At 38.7% G+C, this 24,333-nt stretch overlaps 1 long non-coding RNA gene across 1 annotated transcript; it reads right to left on the bottom strand.

Annotated features, from left to right (window-relative positions):
* Nucleotides 1-4,503: 4,503 nt before the first annotated feature.
* Nucleotides 4,504-20,201, bottom strand: LOC134867741 (uncharacterized). Its single transcript, XR_010166177.1, has 4 exons — nucleotides 20,007-20,201; nucleotides 17,978-18,096; nucleotides 8,266-8,396; nucleotides 4,504-5,424 (listed from the first exon to the last, which is right to left on the bottom strand). It is a non-coding gene; the product is annotated as an uncharacterized LOC134867741 (long non-coding RNA).
* Nucleotides 20,202-24,333: the final 4,132 nt, after the last annotated feature.

Here is a 24,333-nt window from a genome sequence, read left to right as displayed (position 1 = left end):
ATTGCTAAATGACACTCTTTTAAAATCGGAACTTCAAATCTATAAGTGGACTTATTCGATTCTGTTTTGCTATTCTAGCATTTTGTAGAATTTTGAAAGGGAATTATTTAAGTTTATTGGATTTTTACCCACAATTCCCCAATGTATTCATTCAATTACAATTACAAACTACACACATAGGTTTTTTTCAACTTTTTTGCAATGTTTATCAAATTTGACTATTTTTGCTGTAAAATGCATGACATTTGCAGAGTACATCAGGACTCATGTAAGCGCATTAGGTGGAATGAAAGACATCAGAAAGGGTGTTTCTTATCACGGTCTACATTTGCCTTAATGTTCTGTGTATGGCTGTTGTCCTGTTAAGATCAGCTTTAAGATAAGCAGCGTGCCATTTCAAAATTATCATTCAGGGAAAGAGGTAGCCTGTAGTGTAAAATCAATAGCTGCTTAAAATTCATTGCCAGGCAATCCATTTGCCCTTTATGTTGCTAACCTTTCACTTAAATATGCACCATATTAAGATTTCATTATATACAATGAATGTCACAAGTTTGCACACTATTTCTCTTGTTTGCATGGGTTAACTGCAAATCATTGTGCTTGTAATGTCTGAAAAATGACTTTCATTAAGATTATGCAGGAAAAACTATATGAGGCTGAGTGGCCTGATAGGTATTAAAAGGCACCACAGGATATGTATGATGTTTCAGATACAAAGGCCTTTGAACAGACTGGGTGGGCTGCATGTTTCCAACCCAAGGTAACAAAAACAAAACGTAACAAAAAAATAAAGTCTCAAAACCGGTGCTGTACATTACACCACAATACTTTGTTGATATAGTTTAGCACAAACGCAAAATCAGTATTGAAAGTAAAAATCAGGTATGAGAGTCTTGAAAAGAAAAACAGCTTACTAAGAAAACTGTTGACCTCTGGGAAAAAAAGTCATTTTTTTCCAGACACAGTGGGGCTAAGTAGTGGCTGTGTTAAATTCTCCTTGCAAAAATAGCTGGATATTTGTACCGTGAATGAAGTTTCCAGCGTGACTAAATCTTTAAGCAACACAAACAGTTAACAGACTTTTCCTAAAAGTACACGGAAGTACAGTACATGTGGAGGAGATTGCAGTAAACAAATGACTGTGTCAAAATGTAATCACCCAGTATGAATTATGGCATCAGGAAAGTGTTTCAAAATGTATGGATATGGGACAAGACTTGTGTATGATCAATGACACCGTATATTGTTTGATGTAATAATTTATTCACCCCATAAAGCTTTGATAAAACAATGTTGAAAAGCAATTTAAATTGAATTCATTTAAATGTCAATTCTCATGGTTAGGATTTTTCTATAATTGGCTATTTAATTAAAATAATTTTCATAGTCATTAATACAGCCAGCAACTTGTAGCGCGTTGACGTGTTTTAATTACATGGTATTAACAAAATTGATATGCTTTAGAAAGCATGGTGAATAAGAAATAATTAGACCAATCATACATCATCCTCTTATGGACATTAAGTGTATCACAATATAATTGATGAACTTAAAAAACAAGAGAGATAAATAACTTTAATTGAACAGAGTTGGTGTACAGAGCTTGGAATAAAGAATCATACTCACGATGTATTATATTTCAGAGGCAATTCATTATCTGTAACATCACTTAGCCCTCTGTGCACAGCACTCTCCCCTAACCTATGATTACATGACATTTGGAAGCAGTGATACTGTGTAGTCTTTTAAAATGTCCTTTTACCTAGTCTGCATAAATCTTCAAACCGCTTTTCCGCATGGGCAAATAGGGAGGAGGGGGAGCAGCTTCAGACATAAGAATCATTTAGATGCTTGGAATAAAGCACGTATTGATCATGAATATTTGTTTCTCCAAGGTTACACTGCCTTGACCCCATCTATCCTTAGAAAGCGTCCAACACAAACATGTCACACGGGGTAAAGGGGAGATGTCAGAGAGCACGCTGATGGTGGAGGGTGTATGATAATTGTCTACTCTGGCCATTAAATGTATAACTAATTACAATTAAGGGGATTGGACGTCTCTCACAATGTCATTTATTGCGTTTTTAGTGATTCTCATAATCAGAATAACAAACCATTGCAGTTTTAATCCAAAATGTGACAGTCCACATTTTATTTATTAGGGCTGAAACTGTTGAATAGGAATTGGCAAGTCACCACGATATGATTTATTCTCTTTAAGCAGAACAGAAAACAATCAGCGTTTAAAACTTCCTCAAATGAACTTTGCTTACATCTTCTTTTTCTGTTTTGGATAGTTGGTCGGACAACATAAGGCATAACCATGAATCTGGGAATGTTTGATGTTTAATTCTGACAACTCACAGCCATGTAATCTAATCAACGGATTAATCAATATTGAATTCTTTTTTTGCAGCCCTCATTAACTCCATGTTGTAGGCTAATGACACTACATTAACTTTCCAAAGAGAAGCGTGCAACAAAGAAAATAAAGTTTAAAAAAGTCAGGAAAAAGCAAGATGGAATCCACATTTAGCCAGAAATCCGGGAAAATTGCTATTATTAGTATCTTAGAATTGTTCAGCTAACCATACAATCACACTTTCAGCCATAACAGAACAGAAGAGGTTCATCTAGAACCATTGTTTATTTACACACTAGAGTTAACCGTAGATGCACTCTTTATATTTGGGTGATTTACTTCCCACAATCTTCCACATACAACAGGCCGGATAATAGAATGCTCCTTCACACAAAGTATGTAAAATAACAGCTTTCTGGTAATGTGACTGCTCAGAAGAGGAGCAAATGGAGTTCACTTCATTTTCAAAGAGCCATGCTCACCCACAATTAGAGTAGTCACGGCCCACATCCTGCAGTACTTCATTTGATGCCACGCAGCTTCCAATATAACTGGGGTGCAAGAAACAGAGAGATTTGTGGATATCTAAATTGCTAAAGCAGAAACCTGTATAAACAGCGGTAATTACCGGGCCATTGACAGTCTCTCAGTGTTGTGCTCATTCTGCCACAGCCGCAGTGATTAAAATGAATCCTCATCGACTTCTCCATTAAAGCGCTGGCAGGAGCGATCCCGTGACCTTTCCCCATTGATTGAACATAACAATCACAATTCAATTGTAATGCAAAGAGAACATTTGTTATAATGTACATGAGATGCATGAGCCATTTCCTGGGAGCGGGGAAGGGTAATCAATGGAGTGACTCTTGGCGTGATGCAAGGAGAATGAGGCTGTGTTTGCAGGCCCTAATTCATACAGCCTGCAGTGTATGATGGAAGGCAATGATATGCATGTAAACACTCCGATTTCACTGTGCTCATCGTTCAATAGGATAACAACAAATCCTGATTTCTATATCTATATACACTAACAGCAACGCGCTGCTGTACTGATGCACATGTACTCACAGCCAGATGCACTTCTGGTCCAATCTGAGATCAAAGTTTGATTCATGCATCATGTCCGTGATGGTGTCTCCGCTAAATTATCTTTCAGAGCAACTCCCATCTTTCAAGAGGAGAGACTTATTGTAACATATGACTTCAGAGACAACAGGCTCTCATGGAAAAACTAAGCAGAACACTAAGTAGCCACATAAACATATATAATATATTGGAACAGTCTGAAATGCAGCTATAGTGTATGTTCCAGTGACAGTAAAGCAAGGACACCCTTGTAAAAGCATAATTACTAATGATTAGCTAAACGCAAGCAAGTGAAGGCACAACTTGCACAATCCATGTGCCACAGAAAAGAAAAGCATGATAGGCATAACAACCCATCACCGCTCAATCCCTCTTTAAAAGCTGCACTCGATCATGTCTTTCAAATATGTCTTATGAAGAGTGTATGCGAATGATGTCCTTAAGGGATTTCTTTTTAGAATCGGGAGATTATAGTTTACACGGACATTAAACAGATTAAACCAGCCAGCTCTCTAAAGGCAGTTTATCTAATGGAGAAAATGTGGTATGCTAATTGAGAAATTCCGATGGTAAAATTATATTTAAACCTCTCTCTCTGTCTCACTCTCTGTCTCCCCCTCTCTCTCTCTGTGCTGGAGGATTTTAGTTTGGCTTGATGAAATCAAATGGCTAATCACAGCAATAAGCTGTGAGACGTTAGCAGAGTGAAGCAGTGTTTGCCATGCTAAAAGGTAATTGTCTCGGAAAACTTCATCGATGACAGATTCAATTCCATTTAGTAAATGTTTAATAAATGCTGTACAAACAGGCAGCCCTATCTCGCTGCGCTTAGAAAACAAAGGGAAACTTTAATTGCTTTAATCATCCCAAGCTTTGACGTTGTTATTGGCCTTAAAAATAGCAGTTAACAGAAACTGTCCTGCTGAGGAAATTGAACCACATTTGGAAAATGATCCGTAATTAAGATAGGGCATCCCGAGCAGCGAGGTCCAGGGCGAACTGTTGTGACTAGGAAAAACATTCCAAGTCATACAAAGCTATTCAATTAACAGAAGGACCCAAGGAAAACAACCTTCCTATTATGTATCACTTACTTTAATCAGATTGAAAGCGATTGTATCCCTTTTTGAAAATCCCTTAACACAAACATGTTAATTAACAGATAGGAGGGTGGAAAGATGTATTTTTCATTAGCGGGTGAAATAATGTTCCCCTTTTAACATCAAGGAAAATCAACTGCTTACTGCAGTTAAACCAGTCAGCGGTGTAAATTCCCTGCCAGCATTTTTATTTAAAACCTCATTAATGTGTTTCAAGCCAGCATAGCTGTACCTTTAATCTGCACTAAAAGGAAATAATGTGTTTCCTGCTTTATTTACCAGCCTTACTTAACAAGTGTTCCTGTACAATTAGAATTGTTAATAGATCTGAAAACAGAAGGACTTTGAAGGTGGGAAAGTGCTGACATTATTTCACAGGGGAAAAACACTCTTGAGAAAAAAGATCTGCTGTAAATGTAGTTTCCTGGAACACTGGCGCACTGCAATGTTGGTCTCTCTCATTAGAAATGCCATGCACAGGACATAAATCAACGCCCGTAAAACATTTCATTGCCACACAACACTAAATTACACACTTGCTGGTTTGCCACACTGATTGTGTTTAAACATTGTAATTTTACTTTATTCCCATTAAATCTATGCAGAGTTTTACAATCCATAAACAGAGTATCCGTAATAAAAGTTAATAAATGTCAGAATTTGCATTTGGAAAAAAACACCCTGCTACATTTTTGCAAATATCAATCTATGAACCTTTCAACATGTCGTCAAACAAAATGCTAATTGTACCTTTAGGAATTTGGGAGACAAGTGACAAGAAATGAGATGCAATGTCCTTTGGAATCAGGAAATCAGCAAAGCTGGAATACATTAAGTGTGAGGCCACAGCAAAGTGGAGGAGGACTGTTTCTGTGGAAAACAAAAGACAGTGACAGGATGTAATAAATTGTAATCCTAAACAGCTTCCTATAAGTTCAGGTGTAATTTGGCAGCACTAAAGTAGAACGCACACCAGTTTGATCCCCGTCTGACTCCTGAGTTTCTCATTTTCCTCCCTTTCCTTTTCCTATTATTGTTTTTGTATGATTTTTGATTTGATTGTAAGGCCACGGATTCAATATATACATGTATAACATTACAGTGATTGTGATAGTAAAGAGTAATCAATAGTCAGGTTGACCTTTCGATGCCTGCATTTTCAGACACTATTATCTTAGTTATCACTTAATGAATGCGAATCATGAAATATTAATTAGTGATAGCAATGTTGTTCATGAACAAAAGAAATACAAACTCCACTCTGTATCTCCTGATACACACTTCCATCTGTGTATTCCTCACTAGTCCTGGATACCAGTGTTTAGTTTACATTTTTACTTCAAATAACGTAAAACCAATTCCAATTGGGAATATTCCTTTGTATTCAAGGCAACGTGAAGATGAATTTCCACTTTATTTCCAACTTATTTTAGGTTACGTTGAGTACATTTGAACTACATTGTTCTAAAAGATTTCTAAACTTAAACTGAGCCACATTTCTACTGTACTGGTAAAAAAAAAAAAAATGGAAAGAGCATCACTCGTGGCTGGCCAGCACAGATTGGTCAGTATCAGCAGTTATGTTGACCCCGTATATCTGAGGATTGTGAGTGATTAACATGAAAACCAAAAGACACATTTTAAACTACTCTCTAGTTGTCAGCACCAAGCTACAGAGAAGCTGCTCACTATTAACAACAACAAAAATGTGAAGAAACCAATGGTGTGTAACCATTAGCATCGTGTGGCATTGGCCATGTTTCTGTTTAGTTATCATGATCACCGTATGATTCTGATAATATGATACTCAAATGTTATATTATGAGTTGGTGCAAGAGGTCATTCCTCACTTTAGCATCCATTTTGTAATCTATCAGGGCAGCTCTATGTGCTATAATATCTCTCAGCTTCCAGTAGGTTACTATGCTCTGCTGGTTTAGTAAACTATGCATCCAACAACAATGATTATTCATGTCATTCTTCAAAGGTCCTTGAGAGGATCTTGATGCAGCAGCGATTCAACCTTTCGTATTAATTCAAGCTTGGCTAAGAATGTACCATCTGGGCCCTTGTACTTCATGATTAATGCCAAAGAGTTGATTCATATGTGCAATTGGAGTTTAATAAACAAGGATTTCAGAGTTAAATGGCACATACAAATGCCTGGGATGAACTCATTCATAGCATCTAATTTGTGTTCTTGCTAATAAAGCCCACTCATAATTGCGCACTACAATCATCTCCCAGATACACAAATATGGGGATTTTGTGATTAACATAATGTGTTTCTTCCAGAGAGGAATTAATCCGACAATTCTAAGATGCCTTCAGACATTTGTACATAAGATTCTTTATTTGCTGCAAATTAACTTAGTACTGGTACAGAATGATTAACACTGGCACAAAAAATAATTACTGTTCATCATTGTACAGATTAAGCCCCAACAAACTTTTCCCTTTTAAAACAATGTTATTGCTACCAGACATGGCTTTGCAAACCATATGAACTTCTCTTGCTTAGTCTATTTCAATGTCACAGTACGTGCTGCACACTTCAGAAAGAGAGGCATTAGCTATCTGACACAGAGGCGCCACACAACAGTGACCTCTACAGGAGCACAGAACACATCAACTGCATATCTGTCATGCTTACTGTAACACTGGTACATGCTTCAACACGTCTCACGGATGTTTTCTTACGGTCACAGGTGTTTTTTTAAGGCAATCATTGTATCAATCCGTTAATAAACTTGATTTTGATGTACAAAAGAAAGATATCCGTTACTGTAATCGTGGAGAATGAATTGTATTTATCATGCCAATTAGGATGTGAGAGTTAATGTTCAATATGCTTGATCGAATACTTTTCAGTCAAATAAACTCGATTTTTGTGTATTTTTATTATATTTCCTACGACTAATATGTTTTCCAACTAATGGTAAGCTATCTCCTTTGAAAGACAATTAGGATCGACAGGTTAAAGGCCTGTAAGACATGTCAGTTATATTATAAATAGCGAATAATATAAATATAAAATTCTATTGTTTCTCAAGTACTTCCTGAGATCCCTTTGAATCAACAAAAACCAACTGGAAACCATGGACAGCTTTTGAGAAACACTGACATTCAGTTATACAATAATAAAACTGATTTGGTTATGAAGAACTTTAAATATATGGGGTTTTTTTATTGTTTATGTCCTTGTTGTCGTAGTGCTGCATAAAGCATCAGATCAAGGTGTAACGCAAACAGGTGAGGTTGCTGCATATCAACAAGTAATGCCCTCGCACCCCCCTGAGCTCGCTGATTTTTAGTTTGAAGACAAAGAACAGAGCGGTGTCTTTAGTGGGGTAGAGGAGGAATGGGAGCCAAGCCACGCAGACCACAGCCAAGAGCAGGATCACGGACGAGGAATGAATGATGCTTAGATAAGGGACAAAGTAAAGAGGGCAGACCAAACAGGAAAACTAAGAAGGGAGAATGTGCGGGGCGTTGCCTGCCTGAGCAGGAAAATGTGCCGCTAGGAAATTATGTTGCTTTCTTTTTTGTTTTTAATTAGTTTGTGTATTTTCACACTGCAAGTTTCTTTTAGTAAACACAGAAAACATCCCAGTTGAGTGTGTACATACAAAATCAGGGTGAAAGAAGAGAGGGAGAGTACGAACCTCTTCCAATGCTATCATGCTATTAATCCAGGCTTAAAATACTTACTTTTACAGCCAACAGGTTTGTATAAGGAAATCCTGAATCCAAAACTCTGCCATTGTAAAATCCTGCTCTTCTTGGCATAAAGCCCATCTGTCCACCAAAGTGTGCGCTGATCTGTTGAGGTTTGGAGATATCTGATGAGCAGAAAAGGCCAACAAACCGGGTGGAAACATGTAACTTCTTAAGTGAAAGCAATAAATACATGCAACACTTTTATGGGCAGGCAATGTGTAAAATATTTCTGCAGCTGTAAAGGATGCTTTCATTAGAAATAGAATAACTAGTATTGAGGAGCAAGACATTTGGCAGTTGGAAGTGCAATATGAGGAGGTAAAATGTGCAATTCAGCTGATGTAGTGATCGCACAATCGCAGACCTTAAAATGCTAAATTAGTCATTGAGAATAGGGCCAAAATGAAAAAAAAAAACCTAGGGTAATCTGCTTCTTTTCCCACACAAGGGACCAGGAGAACACAGGCTATGTTGTACCCCCCCCCCCCTTTTCCTTTTTATCCAAGTTCTCCTTTATGTATTCAAATTCACTTCAGCAGCATAAAATTCTCCCAAGAGACAGCATTGTCCTCCTGCTTGTCCCTTGGGCTCCCAGTAACATCTCTTCACTCCACACAATTGAGCGCTACACCTAGCAGACAGACGTTTTTCCACAGTGCCCTCTTTTTAAATAATTCAATGCCATTTGAAGAAAATTAATTAAAATGCTTTAAAGCTAAATGCACAGAATGTATAAAGGCTTTGTGCAAATTACTCCAGTTTTCAGTTTATAGTACGGCAGACTGAAACAAACGTGGTGAATAGCCTTTCACCGGTTTTACTCCCTGAATAATAACCTCTGTTGTGTCATTATGTGTGAAAATAAAGGGTACACACATTTCCCCCTCTCTCTGTCTCATTGCATTCAGGAAACTTAGAATAGCAAATTTTCCACCGATGGCTGAGTTGCAATTGCAGTTACAAATGTACGAACACTACACTTTCATAATAACGCGGTCCAAATGCTTCAAAAGGCGCATAGGTCTGCTCTAGTGAACTTGAATGTGTGGTCCTTGGTGCATAAAGTAAGCATAAGGCCAACTCTATAGCAATGAGGCTTTACTGAATGAAATGAAAAGCCTCAGGCGTCAGAGTTAATACATTAACACAGGGAAGGACTAACAGACAAAAACACTAAGAAGCGGAATAAAATAAATGGTAGAGAACATGACGATTTGGCTTGTATTTCTCACTGAAGTGGTGATCATAAGCCGCCTTGTCTTAAGGTGTAGATTTATTATGTTTTATGTAAAAAATAAATGAATAAAAAACCGCAATGGAGACTTATCTTTGTTATCATGAGGGGTTCTGCCAGAGGCTCCCAACACATAAAAATCACATAAAGCCCCGTTGGTAGGAGTGATTTTAAAGTATTACAATATTATCATTTCTATTCACTGCTAGCATGATGCAAATAGGCTCAATGACATGCCTGCCTCTACAAAACTCTCCCACAGGGTTCTAATAAAACAGTACAATTTCCCACTCTCCATTCTCCCTCGGAAACACACCAGTCTGCAGCCCTGTGATCTGCAACAGACAAAATGAGACGCAGCAGCTACAACAGAACTGAGACAGTCAGAGTATTCCCTGCGCTCCTTGAATAGATAATGCTTTTCCTTCACATTCCTTTATTCTTTCAAAAAGAATGCATCAGAGGCCAAATATTAATTCTTCTCGTCATATGGAGGAGCTACGCAAGTGGCATACTAGGATGGGCTTTTGAATGATTAAGGGAGAACATAAAGGGTTTCTTTTGGCGCTTTGAGCTTTCTGCAGAGTTCTGAGAACTCTCCACTTATTCCCCACTCTGCAGGAGACTTGATGTTAAAAGACAACATTAATGAAAGCTCTGTAACAGGTAGAGACAGAGGGATTAATGCAATCTAAACACAGCAAGCCTCTCAGAACTGGCTCTGGCTAGCAGGCGAATGGGGAACCACTTTTCCTCACTTTTCCTGTGTCCTCCCACCATGAATCTCCTTTAAAGAAATGCCAATAGATCCGATCACCTCATTCACTACCCCCCCCCTCCCTCTGCAGGCCCATAAAGATGCACGTGTTGGGGAATCACTTCAAGGAATGACATTGACTGGGGATGTGCTGACTTGCACCACTGTTTGTCTTTTGATGTGAGAGATCAAATCAATGTACACGCCGTTCTCCGAGCAATGTGCCGGCAGATTAGCATTAGTCCGAAGGTGCCTGCTTGCCCTCAATCATTAGCGTTAGCGTCTGACTCTCCAAATAATCAGGATTTACTCAGTGCTGTTGTGGGCTGCACTGATAGGTGCAAAAACAGCATAACATTTAAGATGAAGGGTAATGTGAAGCTGTCATAATGAGACTAACACCTACATAAGCCATACACACTGCCTGACACTGGCATTTGTTATTGGTGTGAGAGCGTTATTTGTCACTGGCCTGGTGTGCAACGGTGCCTTCACATGGAAAATACCACGATGAGATCTCCTGAGTGCTTAAGTCAGATGGATTGAATGCTCTTGAACACTGATAAAGGTTGATTTCAGGTTGTGGCAACATTATTGTGGGCAAACTAATGCAGAATAATTGTCATATTTTGTCCCGTCAAAACCCAGAACAATGATATATTTAACGCTCTAAAGTTTATCTTTGCATCACAGGGGAGATATCTGCATATTGCATCAATATTTGAGTATATTTTGATAAACTTTTTGACAAATGAATTCCCTAACTGTCCTTTCAGTGTTAAAAGAGAATTACTCCAACAATAATTGTGTAAAGAAACTATTAAGGAGTGCAGCTTGAGATTAAAAAGGCATAAGGATCTTGGCAACGTATTCCTGCCACATTTGAATTCATACTGTTTGCCTGTAACTTCATGCTAATGATCAAAGTTGAGGGGGGGGGATTCTCCTGAGTGCAAGTTATGAAGATGAGATGAGGAGAGAGAGGGAGAGAAACTGCTTTGCTGCCCTGCTTTGAACACTTTTACACTTTCCAACAAGCTTTGTTTTTTAATTGGCTGAAATTAATCTTAGGGATGTAGATGCCTGATTTGCATTCATTAAAACCCAACCAAAAGAAGTCATGCTTAATTCCAATCAAATTTGCTTAATTATGCATGGCGAGATATTCCCAAATGAGCTGTGGATTTTGTCAGACCCTTTTTTTGTTTCCAATAGCAAATAAAATGTAATGAAGCTGTCTTTTTGTGTTTTACTGAATGTTGAGGAGCATATGAGGAGCACCTTGAGTCTGGGCTGAAAACAATATTACTGCTAAAGTCATTATAAGAATCTGCATTTTTCATTGTTAATTGTGGATGTCAGCATCATTAATTTTAATTTACGGCAGGCAATAAAATTAAGAATACTTTGTGCTGATGTTTTAAATCATGCCTGTGAAGGGGACACATAATGCAACTTAAATCTCAAGTAGATATTGATTGGGGTGGATGGTCTTTTCTATGAATCTTAAATAGGCAGACGCTGGGAATCTGCTTGAGACTTCACTTTTACGAGTTAACTCCAGCACCAGATAGCACAAGTGCAATACAATTAAAGAAGTATCAGTTTATGCACACGCGCATTAGTGTGCGTGCTCTCAAACACACACACACACACACACACACACACAACTTAATCAGTAAACTGCCTAACAACAGAATGCTGTTGAACCAGCTGACAGTCATAAGGAGTGAGTGTGATACAATCAAAGCATGACTAACTTCTTCATAAAGAGTTTAGAATAGGAACACACCTACATCAGATCCAAATGAAACAATGTGCTTCTTGCTACCTTTTTTGCGCATTTTCCCACTTTTTGTTTTCACATTTTGACAGTCATATTAATTAGATTGTCTGACATTGTGGGGCTGTTTGTGCCGGCAGAATGGAGGAGTTGGAGGTGCAGTGCTGTACAGTATGTGGTCTATGGGGGATGACATTATGTGTTTCTGCTCCAACACTTGATTTATAGCTTCATTTGGACCGCGCTTGTACCAAACACATCCTGCCGCTGCAGGAGCTTTAGTGCATTGTAGTCTGAAAACAAAGGAAGAATAAAATTGATCTTTCTGGACACACACAAAATCAATGAATGGCTATTTCCTGTTCCATGGCATGTTAGTCCAACTGACTTGCTCAATCTTTGAACTTTCCTTGTGTCCTCAGTGCTGGAGAGGAAAGCGCTCCAGAGTTCAGTGGAAACTTAAGATGATGTCATTTGGGTTCCTTTGGATCGGAGGATTTTTGTTCTCACTCTCTGCCTTGACGCTAAAAAGAAAATATTGCAAGGGCCTCAGGTTCATTCCTCTGCCATTGCTTGTGTATTTGCTGATAATAACTGTCAATCTTTTTCCATGTTTGGTTAAGATTTTGTGAAAAAGGGAAAAACCCTAAATCAAAACCTAACTCATATGTCTTGAAAAGAGTTGCTGCTTTAGTCAAACTGCTTTAGTCAAACTGCACATGCTTGACTATTATTCCAGAGGATGTGTGTGTACCTGTTGTACAATACCTTCTGTTCTGTAACAAGGCGATTGTGTTTCCAACACAGAAAGACTCTACAGTGATGTTCAATTGTTCTCTTTCAGGCTGGCTGTGAGCCAGCGGCTCCTTCTTGACACATGGAGCTGGTACACTATCAGCTCCCTTCTCCTCTTCCTGTCTGCTTTCCTGGCAGTGACTGAAGCAAGTCACTCTAATGCAACAATGATGGTGATTTCACTCTGCTTATCGAAGCGAATAAGTACTTAAGCAGCTGCTTGTACTTTGATCCAATTTACTTCCTGAATGTGTGCTTCCTCATGCACAGTAAACAGGCCTGCCTAAGTTGTCATTAGTTCAAAGCTAAGGCAAATAGTTCACGATTATTGTTTGCTCATTTTTTTGTTCTTCTTTGTACAGAAGCCCAGTTAACAGGAGAGAGTTAACTTTAGTGACAGGTCTTCTTAATATGGGGCATATTTCAGGTATCAATTTGTACGTTATGGCAATGGCTGTAATTCAATATTGCCAGCGGAGCCCTGGAGGTTGAATGAAAAAGCCATAAGTTGAATAGCACAACCTTTAACATCATTGTCTGTTTGACTCATCCCCAAGGACAGGACAGATAAAAGATGATCAGTAAGAAAATTGATAGCACTGATTTAATAAACATCCTCAAAATGATCCTTGTGACCTGCAGGTAGCGCGGCAGTCACTCGTACTTCTCCTGGGTTAAAGAATCAAGTGAGATGATTCATTTGAGTGACTGAGGTAGTTGAGTTTGATGGATCATTCCTAAAAGCATCATTGCTAATCTTCAGCTCCTCTTTTTTAGGTTATTCACAGATCAGTGAGTTTTCCGGCTAATCCTGGACCTGACGCTGCTCTTGTCTGTGTACATGGTATTCATCATACTCTGACAGGCAGAGTCCTTCAGACGACAAATAACCTTCATAGAGGGGAGGCAGGCAAGCAGTAGGTGTGCAGTTATTTTGGATACATTTCACAGTGGAGTAGGAAAGCTGCATGGGGAGATGTATGGTGTCCTTGTTGGGTGCGGAGAGATGGACCCCTCTCCGTTTCCCAGCATAATCATTCTGAGCCTCAGCCATGCCTTCGACAACTCAATCAGACAGCTCTCTACCTGTAAAGTGGCTGGGTTGATTTGATTGCCATTTTTATTGGATCCCGGTCACATAAATCAAACCAATGGGGACGGCTGTACAGACGTGACCACTCGTCATTCGCTAGTAGCCTTGGAAACATTGTTTCGGGGGCCGCGTGGCTGTCATTGGAGGTAAATCAGGGGTCTGAAGTTTCTTTCCTGCAACACGGGAGCATGGAGTTAAATCATCTTGAAAATTGATGTCACTGCGCCCAAGTGTTTTCACCTATCCCTTGGATAGAGTCCCATCAACTGGTGACAATGTCAGCACTTTTACCCTTCCCTCAAAAAAAGGATGTTTCCTGTCCTGAGTCCTCGGGGCCTGCTGCGCCTGATAAGAGCTGTTAAACTTTCTACCTCTTTCAGCACTGATTTTTGTCTGCTTGTTTTAAAATGTAATAAAATATTTTGCTGATGATCCAAACAACTAGAAAGTTTAAAATAGAACTGGTAAATATGCAATGAAGTAAACCTTAACCCTGTAAAGCTTAAATATATATATATTTGGACCTTTCAGATGTTGTTGTAGGAAGCATCTGGTCCAGAAATGAAGGAGTTTTCACAGTTTTCTAAGTTTCTAGGGAACTCTTGTACTATTGCAATGTAAAATGAAATAAAATAAATCTAAATAAAATGTGATGAATGTATTCCACAATAACTAAATATGTACATGTCCTAGACGTTGTAATATCACAAAAACAAATATTTGAGGCATTTTACTTATTGAATCTGACATATCCAAATCCAATAAAACAAAGAGATGCTGCTTGGTTTTGAGCATTGGAAGTTGTGTGAGTTGATGGCCAGACAGCGGGACCTAGAAACACATTTACTACCAAATAGGCTGAACAAAAGGACCTTTTGTAAATGTAGTCTTTAAAAAAGCAAACATTTACTGACTTTTTTAGGATAACTTAAAGTGATGTTGTAAAATTACAACCGGGGGCCTTACAGGGTTAAGTAGTGCATTTGTTGATATATTGTTATGTATATCTCAGTTTGAATCAGAACAACTAAATCAGACGGCTAGACCCATTTGCATTGGGAGTCATTTATCCGGTAAAATAAAGTAGTCCTCCCTTCTAGCCGCTAAACTCAGAGACCCTGTCTTTGAAACTTAATTCATTGCTCATCGCTAAGCACTGTCTGGTGAGCTTTTTTGATTCAGTGTGAACTGATTAAGTCTATCATGTCCACCAGCGCTTACAGTGGGAACATATTAGATTAAATACAGGTAGCTAATTTCCTCCTCTGCATGGGTGAGTGGGAGTATGAATGAAAGTGATGTAAAATTAATTTAAACCTCTGAAATTTTGATCACGCCGAGGCTATTTTGGTTCTCATGATGACAAGTAATAGGAGGTTGTTGCTTTCTAACCTCACAATATTACCGCGTTTGCCTATAGGGCTTTCAGGATCAATTTCATTCAGCATAAATATCACTTGATCTGTAAAACAAATTAGAAATAATAAAAGCAATAAAAATGCACCCAAGCTCTATTGAGATGTCCCTTCTAGCCATGTGTCAAGACTGAAGACATTAATGATACACGGAGGAGAGAAAATTACCATCTAGGATACGTCCGAACCAGTAAACTGGTAAACAAGCTGGCCGTTAGGAGTGGGGATGATTTGAATCAACAAGGGTGAACAGATATGGATACTCGGCGCATTAGTGTTAATAGGAATAGATTATGGAGGGATTTCGTGGAGTGACCTTCAGTGCACTAATTGAAATAGTATTCCGAGTCAGCAGTGGAGTAATCAACTTAAACACAGAATCATAAATCATCATGAATAGCGCTGTCACAACCATGCCATTAGCCTCGTGTTTTTTCCCCAGCAACCTCATGAAAATATCTGCCACACCGATCCGTAGGTTAATAGGAACAGAAATGGCATTTAGAGTCTATTTGGATCAAATGTACTGTGAGCTTGAAAGTAGAACTTTGCTAATTTGCAGCTAATGTGAATTGATGTAGTAAGGGTTGAAGATAGTTCAGGCAACTAGTCAACGCGATAACTCTGAGGAAAAACGCAAGAGCTAGCGTTCATCATAACGCCGCTTTGGGAAAAGTCTTCTGTCTACGTACAGTCTGACACCGAAGGGCCCAGTAGTGGCGAGATATGTTATCAGGCAGGGGTTAGGTAATCATATTTGCTTGCTGTGACCTTTGTCTTTTGTTATTAATTATGGCTGACAAAAACGCAATAAATCGTAGGACCTTAGAGCTACACTTGCTCACTCTAAGAATGTGCAGGGAGCAACTTGGGTGATCGTTGCACGATTCATAAGAGCACCATGTTGTTTGATACTGCACTCTTTATCAGGTGTAAGCCACGTAATGCAAGTTTATTTACTTAAAGCCACATTTATTTCAAGTATCCAATCAGAGTGCTTTGTCAAAGTTTACAACATCTATATTAATATCAACAAGTGCCCTCAGAGTAAATAGCTTTTTAATTGCAACTAAAGTGAACGAATTAGATACTAAACAGTCGGTTAGCGTCAGTAAAATGTCTTTCACACAACAATAGCCAGCAAACTTGTCAGAAATGCTGATAAGAGGGCCGATCCTGGGCGCTTACACGGCATTAATCAAATAGCAGGTCTAATTAAAAGCGCTTTAAACAAAGCTTTTTTTCTAAATGTTGCTCAGGTATGGCAATAATTTTTGATCAGCCAAGCCTGGAAGACAAATAATTAGAACTGCCACAGCGGCCTGATGAGTGATGTCAGCATCTCCGAGTGACCTTCCCCTGCTAATTAATTTTCATTCCAGGGAAAAAAGACCCCGTTGTTGCACATTATTAATTGAGTTCATGAAAAGATGCACCTGATTAATTTTTGTTGATAATACTTGTCATTCTGGCCGCCGCTCGTAATCATTTTATGGGTTTTCATCTTAGTGTTTTTCAAAGTTGATCTAAGTCATCTTTACTGGAGATTAATTTGTCCAAAGTAGAGCTGCCCTGTCCCAGCAGACAGCCGGGCCTCAGTCTGTCTCACTTAGACGTCTGGGGAACACATGGTTCCTCTTTATCGGCATTTGTTTATTCTTATTTACCGTAACACATTTATAGAGGGCACATATTGAGAGTAAGTGAGAATAATTAGCCTCACAAATTAATAATTAACTTTTATTACCAAACCATGTTATGAATGGATAAAAATGCCACAACACTAAATTCAAGTTAAGCTGCTATGTTGCAAATAAAAGTTGTGGCATTAAAAAGGTAATAATCCAGTAGGCCTATTGCTGGATAATTTATTTAAGAAGTAAAAATGTGTGTCACAGCAGAAAAAGCAAGAAAAACTATATGAATAAAATGTCTTCTTACTTATGCGTTACTGTTGAAAAATAAATGGATTATATATGTGTGATGTGATCAGCAATATGTCATGCAACTTTGTTTTAAAAGATTCAAAGGTGCCACGAAGGTAAAGGTAAACATTTTGGGGGATTTTGTACAACGTAATGTCTCAGATTGGCTGGGAATCCAGACTTTAAACAGCCCTGTTTACAATATATTCAAGAAAATAGATCCAAAAGTTTGAAGGCTTATCAGACCCAAACACTGCACATGTGTTTATAATACCTCAAGACTATATTTTACAACTCTATCATGATGAGATAAACTTTAGAATTGCCCGGGTTCCAGTTACATTGCTGGATGATGTTGCATTGTGTTGTGGTTAGAGCTGGGCCAGGTTCAGCTAAACTGGAAGGACAGCCTAGCATTTTCTCTGATGTGCCAACACATTGGCCTCATTCTGGCTGGTAGTATGATGGAGTTTAGGATAAATTCAGCACCCTGTGAAACTGATGTGCTCGTGAGGCCCTCAATTTGTTCCCAAAAGCTGGCAGCAGCCTCTGCTTCTACTGTCAAGTTCTGTACTATTTGTCAAAGAGGCAGCAAAGATTATTCTTAAGGAAACATAAAATGTGTATGACAGTTGGGTTGGAGTTTGATAGCTCTTATAGTTAATGGCTATGAACTTATTCTATCTGTTAACGAGCATTACCTTGACTTGAGGTCGACATCATTTTGGGGGTCGGAGCAGCTTGTCTTTTTGAGGCAGGAGGAATGAATGGACGGCAATGAGGAGGCAAGGCAGCAGCTTTGCTCAGAAGATCGCAAACACTGCAATTTTGAAGCATATTTCACAGTAGAAAAAAATCATAATATTACCCATACAATAACACACCAGCTATATCAAACATACTCTTGGTTATACTGTAGCTGTATTTTCATTTATTTTGCTTTAGTAAATTCCATTCCAACATACATTGATCACAGAATGTAGTCACCTAACATTTAGAACATTTTAAGCAGACATTTAAACACAAAGGAAGATAATTCATTTATAAAAAATGAAATCCTTAGTCTATCCTTATGATGACTCAACGTACATAGACAAAAATAGCCGTGACTAGCCATATCAATATAAGGTTTCTGACCAATTAGGAGCAATTATCAAGCAAAATAGTAAGAAATATATACTTTTACTGAGAATCCTTATCGTTATAAAGTCCACTTTTTACCTACACCTTAATTTAAAGGGGTTGCAATCCTACATTAACATATTGTTTTTAAGATCTCTGGCATAACTGTGCAGATGATAAAAAATGAACATCACATGGAAGCTCACAGCCAAAATATTTAGGAAAGTGTATTTTCTGTTTAATACAATAAAAATGAGATTAGATCATTTGGTCAAGTGTTAAATGAATTATTTGACCAAATCTTGTGCAAATGTTGTTAATGTTATTTCTATTACAACATAAATGGGGGGAACATTTTATATAACTACTAATGCTAGTGTATGATGGCACATTATACAGGTTATTCACTCGTAAAATGTACTATTATATATTATTGTACCGTCATGGACTGTACCATTACCAGGCCACTGATATGCCTATTTCAACAGCACAGCACCATTGCTATCTAAATTAAGCCTATTATTAACAGTATGCCAAATAGGTTTCATGCTGACAAAGTTCCTCAAGACCCTGAAATGGGCTACTTTCACAAGGTGTACCTGTGATGTTGTGAAGGAGTTGATGTTAAGGTTGTATCACCTCATGCAGTGAAAATATAATCACCCAATAAAGTATCGTGTGCCATAAAGGTGTATTCAGCACCCTTCTGTCACAGTCTCAAAAAAATGCTATATTTTAAGTTTCGCCAAGTAAGGATTTATGGCCGGGCTCTTGTGCTGGTAGACATTAAATTGTACCGTTTATTTTCTGGTCACTGACTGTAAAATATATAGACTGTAAACTATAAGTATTTGAATATGTTGAATGTTCCATCATATCTGTATCTGTATCTGTATCTTATCATCAGACCACATTTTTAGCAAAACCAGTAGATCTTATTATACTGAGCTGTCCTGTTTCCTAAATGAGGTGTCTGTTTTTGGTCTGTTATGAACAGGAAAGCTTTATATCATCTCCTGTAAGCCTATACAAGAATGATAACACAATGAGGCACTGCAGGGACTTTTGCTGTGGGTGTTATAGGTAGTTATTCCTCTGTTTACTATTATCAAACATGAGTGAAAAAGATAGCTTCAGTAAAGTCAAATACCGCATAGGCCATAGCCTAGATAAATGATGTTTTTGTTGGCAATGTTCAACACCTTATCGTACTCAATTTTGACATCTTAATAAACTTAACGTTAGCCTACTTACATTCAGTATCAGCTTTTCACAAAGCATTAGGTTGACATTAGCCTTATCTAACAAACTGCAACATAGTAGGTTCATTTTTTATACTTGAATTAGCTGGCGGTTGATATAGCATACATGCTATATAGCATATATGCTATATCAACCGTAACAACACTAAACTGTATTCACGTTATCTTAACGTTAACCTAACTTTATCAAGCTAACCCTACCCCAGCTAACATTGGCTAAAAACAAAACTCCAAACGTTGGTAGTAGCTACTAGAAATGTGACAGCTTTTTTATTGGTGAACAGTTTTAAACCGTTGTATGGTTATCATTCACATTTTCATGACTGTTTCACAAACATGTTCTTACCTAGCGCGCTACCGTGCATCCTGTTGCGCACTCCCGTGAAATGTTTGTGTGCGTCAGTGCCTGGAGCTGCTCAGAGTGAAGTTACCTGTCTGCTACTAGTGTCACCTTATTGAACTGTGTGGTGTGTAGCAGGACGTTAAACACTTCAGTGGTGGAGAGAGCCAATACTGCAGAAGCCCAAGGTAAACCTCATCAAACACACAATAACACCTGCTGCAGCAACTAGCATGCTATTACCTGCACACTGCCGGAAATCAGATTGTCGTTATGGCTGGTAATGCATGCATGGTCATGTCAGATGCAACATACAGTGATTATGATTATGATTTGTGGCTTGCACGTTGCCATATAACCGTATTTACACCATGACCAGTAAACTATTGCCATTGTGTAGTATCCACAGTGTACCATGTACCATAAAACAGTTTACTGTACAAAGTGTGAGTTCAAATGAGTTTTTCCGAAGGGTTCATTCAACAATCAAGTGTATATAAATGGTGTGTGCTTTTGTTGTCATCCTTTAGAATTATAAACACCATAAAAATCTTAAGGAATATTGTGTTTTGAGGAGGACAACAGTAACCAGTTTGATGAGCTTTGTGGGTTGTTCATTTGTGTTTATCATTATTTGTTTTTGTCATTGAATTAGGTTGTATCCCTTTTTACCTTGATAGGCATACTCCTGAAACAGAAACCTTCACAATACATTGCAGGTTTTTTTTCTTAATTGAAAATACCTTTGCAGCAACAAAAGCCTGCTATTGTATGATAAGGTACAAAAGTAGAGAAGTGCCTGGAAATCCATTAAGAATTAATAATACCCAAACCATTCTGGTTAATGAAAAAGTGTAATTTATCTGAAGAGGCAGAGCCTTCTTTGAAATGCAAGATGTCACTGAGCTGGTATAAATGCAGCCTTTAATGGATACATTGACACTGCTGTGGTATTGTTCTTGACTGTAGAAAATGATGTGAATAGCTCTGCTTGTCATTGTTGTGAAACTATTAATAGATCTGTAATTATGGTGGGCAAATTGTTGATTTTTTTAAACGCTGTAGTATTTGATATGCTCAGCACAATGAGGAGATGAATTAGGACTAATAAACAGGTCTCATGATTCTGTCTCTAATTGGAGGATCATTATATCTCTTCCAAAGAGATGCCCACAGCTAAAGCCTTTAACAGCACTATTTCAAACAGGACACAAAGGCCTTAATGAATACTCCTGTGACTTCGCACCATCTCTTTGAAAGGGAAGCATACTCTGTTTTTATCTTACACATAGTTTCCTTTAATTGTTGGATTGAGGTGCAAGATCAAATCTCCTTGCCTTTGAAATCACAATAATGGTGCTGGGGTTATATTCACAGTGAGTTAGAGAGCTAACAGATCATTCAAAGATGTGTTGCAAATTCAGATTGTAACTGCACAATACTGCTTTAACTTTAGAGGAAACTTGGTGTGTGCATGTACATGTGCAAAGAGGGGTTGCTAAATATTCTTCAAAATGAAAATCTGATATTGCTATTTTGAAATGGTTTACAATGTCCTTACATGCATACTTATGTTTTTCCATTAGAGCACAATAACTGAAATAAGGAGAGCAAATGTAATACATGCTCAGGGAATATGTTGAAATCTCTGGGTGCCATTTACTCCCATCAGTGTAGCTGATAGAGTCATTAGAGAGCTGCTGCGGCTCGGCTCTGGGGTCTCTCTCCTGTAAATGGCTCTGTTGGATGGGTGAACAACCTTCACATGGCTCCGTGGCCTCAGAACACTTCACTAAAGCTAATAGGTCATAGCTGCAGAGATGGGTGACAAAAGCACGAGTGTTAACAATGGATAATGTGGGAATGGATTGCAGTTATCTAGTGCTTTCTCTGTCTCTCAATTGGTAGCATTTGACATTGTATCAAGTGAGTTTCAAATGTAAATCACATTGTTTTTTTTCTCTGACTGCAGTGACAGCAGGGTTTTGGATTTTTTGACATTACATATATGACCTCCATGCTAATGGAGGAGCCTTTTCTTTATCTATTAGTGACTAACGTGATCACCCTTGGACAGCTGGAAAACCAAAAGTGCTGAAATCGTCTAAATGATGAGCTGAAGGATGTGTGGGTTTTGCATATCACGCCTCCTCCATGGCTTTAAGAAAAAGGGTGAAAGAGGTCAGTGCAATATGCATATAATTTGGGGTTACATTGGAAGTTTGGGTTTTAAGCTTCTTGATGAAAGACAGCTATGAATAAATGTAATCTTTTTCTCTTGGTCATTCACTGAGGGCTATGAAAAAGGTCTTTGTATGCACTTTTACTTAATATTCCTTATTACTCTTCCTTGAGGTTCATTGTACCTCTGAAACACCAGAAAGGATTGAGAAATGTTCCCGATTTCCGATTAATTTATTTACAGAAGTAATGCTACCACTGATTTTTGAACATACACTTGTGTTTTTATGCCCTCAGTTTGTCATGGATGAATGAATAGGAAAAGTTTAGGCCACACTGGAGGGGAACTTATTTGTTGAGCAAGGCAAAATACAACGCGACGAGGGCAGACTGTCAAAGGACTGAACGCCATTCATCTGCTAACCTGTTCAAGGTGTGCCTGGTTGATGTCCTCCTCCTTTGGTGGGGAACATATGTCCACAGCAGCTGTGCCACCGTGAATAGGCAGTGATTGTGTGCTAGCTAACTGCATTCCTGGGAGCCAGGCCAAGTCTGAGTGGAGTGAGCTGTCCCATTTTTGATACCAGCATCTCCCACATTCCACCTGATTTACATGTCTATATTTCCACACAACTAGTGGTCATTAGCTGTGGCCAACATATCAGCAAGAAGATCTTATTTTCTTCTGACCAAAGATGCGGTGGTGGTGGACATATTCTCAGATGAAGTGCTATAATTTGTGTCACTTGAACAGGTGTAATACTTTCAAGTGACACCATTGCGAGGCTGCAGTGCATGTTCTGGTGATAAGACTATTCTTCTTCTAATGATGTATGATAGAAGTTTGACACATGCTAGATTGTCTTCTTGAGGAAGGCTATATTTCTCTTTGGAATAAGGAAAAGCAGAATATAAAACTGTACCTTTTTTACATTTCCCTAAACTTTGTGCAGGTCAGCACTAGATAATAGGCATCCCTGTAGCCATAACACATCTCAAAGAATTGCCTGACAGTAATCAGAGCTAGGCAGTGTTGGTACTTATCCTTGGATGCAGTCATTAAAAATCTGGCATTCATCCTCCCTATAATAAACTGAAACACCTGTAATTGTTATCAGGCGTCTGCACAGGAAACCAGGGGCCTGTAAAGGCAATCTAAATGTAAACATTAAAAGGCAGTTGCGAAATGGAAATCTCATTTTGGCGTGGGCTGATGTCTGATCACAAACAAACAATGGACATCTGCAATATTTCTGTCCTGTCTAAGACCTCCATCCCATAAGGAACAAGGTCAACAGAAGAGCTCTGAATGGGATGGTGATCCCAAAATAACAACCCCCCCCCCCCCCCCCTTCTCTCTTAAACAACACAATCACACAATCAAAGCCTGACTGCCTTTCCCTCATTGTTTAATTTCTGCTGGCTATCTTAGATATCTCTGCGGCTTTTCTTATCTTTGACCTTCAGCTTGTTGCTTTGTCGTCACCCCCCCTCCCTTTCCACCCACCTACCTGCTCCCACCCCCACGCCAGTGTGCTGCGACCTTCAGAGGGGTGTCATTACTCCCTGACCCATTTGACGATCCCCTCATGTGGAATGTGCATATGCCGAATCGCTGCGGATCTGCACAGTATGGGGTGAGGTGAAGTACTTACAGAAATATGACTTGACACGCTTTATCAAATGGGGAAAGATGAAGACGAAACAGCTGCTGGTGCTGTCGTAAGCAATCTGGCCGTGATTGAATAAAAGTGTCAGGAAAAGGGCCGCTTGATGGTCTTTTGTTCTCCCCCATCCAGCTTGATGTTAGTTTGAGCTGTCAGGAGGGAATCACAGCTGGGTGATTTATCAATACTTGGAGTGACCTTGCAGCCACACTACTGTGTGTGTGTTTGTGTGTGTTTGTGTGTGTGTGTGTGTGTGTGTGTGTGTGTGTGTGTGTGTGTGTGTGTGTGTGTGTGTGTGTGTGTGTGTGTGTGTGTGTGTGTGTGTGTGTGTGTGTGTGTGTGTGTGTGTGTGTGTGTGTGTGTGTGTGTGTGTGTGTGTGTGTACGCGCAAGCGCCCGTATCTGTGTGTGGCTCTCGTGGATTAGAAAGACACAAAGTGAATATTTTCAAAATAGTTGGCACACGTAGACAAAGACTTGGCTTAA

The sequence above is a fragment of the Eleginops maclovinus genome, chromosome 7, assembly GCF_036324505.1.
Source record: "Eleginops maclovinus isolate JMC-PN-2008 ecotype Puerto Natales chromosome 7, JC_Emac_rtc_rv5, whole genome shotgun sequence".
NCBI lineage: Eukaryota > Metazoa > Chordata > Actinopteri > Perciformes > Eleginopidae > Eleginops > Eleginops maclovinus.
This window is presented reverse-complemented; position numbering and strand designations above follow the sequence as displayed.